This window comes from Urtica dioica, chromosome 2 (genome assembly GCF_054948205.1).
Source record: "Urtica dioica subsp. dioica isolate 48M chromosome 2, U.dioica_male_clone48M_v1_H2, whole genome shotgun sequence".
Taxonomy (NCBI): Eukaryota; Viridiplantae; Streptophyta; class Magnoliopsida; order Rosales; family Urticaceae; genus Urtica; species Urtica dioica.
Window position 1 is genome coordinate 36886906 of NC_142757.1, and position 4705 is coordinate 36891610.

A 4705-nucleotide genomic window follows, 5' to 3' on the forward strand; every position below is an offset into this window, starting at 1 on the left:
ATTAAAGCAAGCATCTATATGGAATACTAGATTCGATGAAACTGTAAAAAGCTTCGATTTTGAGCAGTTGATAGATGAGCCTTGTGTTTACAAGTTAATGCACGAGGGCAAAGTTGTGTTTCTGGTATTGTATGTCGATGATATTACTCATAGGTAATGACATGGGTAAGTTGTTTGAGGTTAAAATCTGGCTAGCAAAGCAATTCGATATGAAGGATCTTGGATAAGCCGCGTACATTCTGGGGATTCAGATCTTTCGAGATCGGAAGAACCGGAATCTATCACTCTCTCAAACATCTTATATTGATAAGGTGGTGGATCGCTTCTCGATGCAAGACTTCAAGAAAGGCCAAACACCTTTTAGGTACGGAGTCTCACTCTCTAAGGACCAGTCTCCCAAGACTGCACAAGACATTGAGGACATCAGAAAGATTCCTTACGCCTCAGCCGTAGGAAGTCTCATGTATGCTATGATTTGTACTAGATCAGATATATGCTTCACAGTTGGCGTAGTAAGTCGTTTTCAGTCCAACCCTGGACCCGATCACTGGATTGCGGTTAAGCATGTTCTTAAGTATCTTCGGAGAACTAGGAATTTGATGCTTACATATTCAGGTACTGACCTGACTATGACGGGATATACCGAGTCCGATTTTCAGGCAAATAAGGATTCCAGGAAATCCACTTCAGGATCAGTGTTCATCCTAAATGGTGGATCTGTTGTTTGGAGGAGAATCAAGCAATCTTGCATTGCTGACTCCACAATGGAAGCAGAATATGTGGCTGCTTGTGAAGCATCCAAAGAGGCTGTATGGCTTAAAAAATTCCTTAAGTATTTGGAAGTCGTTTCAAAAGTCGACGAGCCCATGACTTTTTATTGTGATAACAGTGGGGTTCTCCCTAACTCAAAGGAACCTCGAAGCCATAAGCCCTCTAAGCATATTGAGAGGAAATATCATTTGATTCGAGAGATCGTGCAGCGCGGAGACGTAGAGGTGAAGAAGATCTCAACGGTGGACGACTTGGCAGATCCATTCACCAAGGCTTTAGCCAGCAAAGTCTTCGACCAGCATCGGGAGGGATTGGGCATGAAGGACTACTCACATCTTTTTTAAGTCAAGTGGGAGATGTTGGCATTGGTACCCACAAGAAGAGTAATAGTTATTACTTAGATGCATTTGATGTAATAAAGTCTCACAAAGACTCTTGCTTGTAACTGCTGAATAATTAATAAAGAGTTGAAACTTTCATTTATTCTTCCTTGTTTGTTTGGAGCTTTATGATAAACCTTAGTCTTTAGTCTTTAAACAAACCTTACAACAAATGAAGAGTCAAATATAGATTTACATGAACAAACTCTTCATGGTTTGCTTAAAACAACGTATTCACAATCTAAGGATCAAAGGGTTATTGATCTCAGTATGATTATTAGGAGAACCTATGATGTCTGATTATGAGACATAGAGAGTTGGAGACACTATAGTTCTTCCTAGATATCTTATGAAGATACTGAATTGACCAGTGCACTTCTAGAGACAGTATAAGAATAAACCATTTAACCTCTTATGTCTCAAAGTCACTATGTATGAATTGCATCATGCTTACCTCAATCCTGAAATGAGACATGTCATTTCATAGCTTACATACTCTCATTTGAGAAAGTCAGAGTTCTAGATTCACTATGTGATATAGACAAGACCTATTGATGAAGTACTAAGTTATGAAAATGTCATTAACAATTTTGTGAACATCTCATAAATATGAAATTCATGTACAAGATTGCTGAAATGCAATATATATCACCTCATGCTTTGTTCCTTGGAAAGTGAATAAATGAACTGGCCAATGTCCAAATTGAGTCATGACTCTTTTGGATGAATCAATGTGACTTATTAGCTCCTCGTCAATACATTGTTTCTAACTTATTCACAAGTGACTAATGAGTTGAGGAAATAACAACTAGAAGGGTAAAATGGTAATTTTATAAATCCCATCTAGTTGATGATATTCATGAAGGGTAAACATAGATGATATTCAATGGATCCACTCAGCACAATTAAGTAGAATTTTGGGTAGAAGAGAGATTTTTAGTGTCAACTATTTAGTGGAGTCAGTTGACATTAATCTAGAACTTGGAAAAGGTTTGTGAACTTTTGTGTCCAAGCATGCTAGCTCAAGCTTTGTTCATTTGGATCCATGAGGTCACTACCACAAGTCATTAGAGTATGATTTGTTAAACTAGTAGCTAAGTCAAAACAAGTTCAAGTGTTGAACTAGACGAATTTTACGAATATTGTCTAAGAATAAGATGATATAAATGTCAAAATAAGATTTTGGACATTGTCATATGATGACAATGTAATGGATCCACACGCCCAACATTGAGAATTGGGCCTTGAAGATTGAATTTCATTTTATGGAATTTTATGTGAAAATTCCACATGGGTTTTTTTCTTGTACTGTCATGAACAAATAAATAAACATCTAGAAGCTTGTTCTAGAAGACAAAACCGTGGTCATCATCAAGAGAAAGAGAAATTATTTTGTGCATTGATGTATGAAGATACTTGCTAAAAGGAAACGAGGAAACAAATTTATAGCACCAGGCTATATGTGATGGACGGCCAACATAGAGAAAAAGGAAACAAATTTCCAACCTTGGTATTATTATGATAGGAATGGGAAATAAAGATTGTGCTCATGAATATGTGATATCCAATAGAAAAGAGGAAACTACCTCTTCAAGGCAACCCCTTCTCCTATAAATACCACACCTCATTCACAATGTTGAAACAAGTTTTTGAGATTGAGAGCTTCTCTCTCTAGCTTGGCTGACCCCTGTCCCTCTCTCTCCTCTTCTATCTCTTTTGTTTTGGCACCTAGGTCCTCATTAGACCTAGCGTTTTGTATTAGCTCTGAGACTAGTTCTTGACTCATTGTGTTTAATAGTGCCCACACACTAAATTCTTTCTAAACTCGGATTCAAAAAGACACGAAGGAGACAAGCTAAGTGGGGAGACGAGCGATTCAACCTTTCCAAAGGCTTCTCAACGCTCAAGCTTCTAACGAGGTTGGTACCGAGTGAAAACTCTTTATAGTTATTAATTTTAAATTATATGTTCATGCACTTTGTCTAGGTAGTAAAAATCGTTTTACATGTTTTAAAGAATTTTTTATATTCCGCCGCTTGCTAGAAGCGATAAATTATTCTTAGTCCTAGATCTATTCCAACAGTTTCAACAATATACAAGTGAAAATTGTATATACCTTGATTCACAGATTTGAACAACATAGATCGTCTCTTTGGGACTCTTTTTGAACAATTTTTTACCAAGCCTGATCTCGAGTTCGCAATGGTTCTCCTACATGCCATGCTCATACGTAAGACAGAGCCAACATACCAAGGTGAAACCAACTTTGGGTTGGGGGTTGAGGCAGTCAGATTTAGGCGGCTCAAGTACTCGTTAATCACTAGATTGAGCATGGGTGCTGGACCGTCAAAGAAAGAATAGAATGAGTGATTGTCGAGCAAGAGGCCACTACTAGAGTACTTGAATGGCTAGGATAAAGTATAGATCTATGCGATATTCTTGACATATATTGAGCCCGAGGATGCTTTCAAGCTCAGGCTCATTGTTTTCGTTGAAGGGTATTTGCGTGGGCAGAGAGAGCATCAAGAACATCTTCGAGAAGTGGTTGAGCATAGGTAAAGACATTTTGTTCTTCTACAGCAAGCTTGGGGCCATATAAGCTATGATGTGGCGTTTGAGTTGCTCTCAGTCAATATGAACCACTATCATGAGAACTGCAGAAAGAAGTTGGCCAACCCAGAGATTAAGCAAAAGGAGGCCAAGTACAACATGATAGAAAACATTGCATGACATTCAGCATCAGGCGTACGAAGCTACCCTCGACATAGGGAAGCTTTCGCTACGTTTTTTGGGGCATCAAGTACTGAAGATGCATTCACAGTTAAGGGAAAAAAAATATGTTATGAAAATTGACGTCGAGAGGCATCTCATTAAAAAATCGATAAGTATTTATGTTTTTTTAATTCAATGTATTTGTTAGTGTCTTAGTTATTTCATAATTTGACTTATTTGTTGTGTTGTAATTGGGTGTGTTGGTGATGCATGTGGGGGTTAAAAACCACCCTTCAATGAATTATTTATTGGGCCTCGCGAAGCCCAATAAATGCGAGAAATCTTTCTCCACGCACTTCATCCCGACAAGTTATCTGGGCTCGGCCCAAATAATGTTATGTGATCTCAACGAATCCATGCCAACCATCTCCTGACGAAGTCGTAGTCAACACACAAGCTTCACCACAAATACCGGATCATAGACAACTTCAACCAGCGTTCGTTCAAACGATTAGGCGACGTGTCATGAGGCAGATGAAGTCTTCACCACGCGTCTCCGAGAATTCCGCATCTCGCCTAGTCTATAATTTTTTTTTTCTTTAGAGAAGAATGGATAATTTTTTTCCTTACGCATACATCCTTGTATTTCATATTCCGCAAATTACGCTCAAATTGTTATCCTGCGTTCGCTAAGTACCTTTACGCTTGGCGACCTCGCTCGAAATAAAAAGCTCATTTGATACAGCTTTTCTCTTCTATTCTTTTCATTATTTTTACGTTTAATTATGTTCCATTTACGTCTTTTGAGATCCCATTAAATATAAATCGAACAAATACTTTAA

At 38.1% G+C, this 4705-nt stretch overlaps 1 pseudogene; it reads left to right on the forward strand.

Moving 5' to 3' along the window:
* Window positions 1-329: 329 nt before the first annotated feature.
* Window positions 330-1115, forward strand: LOC149404574 (secreted RxLR effector protein 161 pseudogene; annotated as a pseudogene).
* Window positions 1116-4705: the final 3590 nt, after the last annotated feature.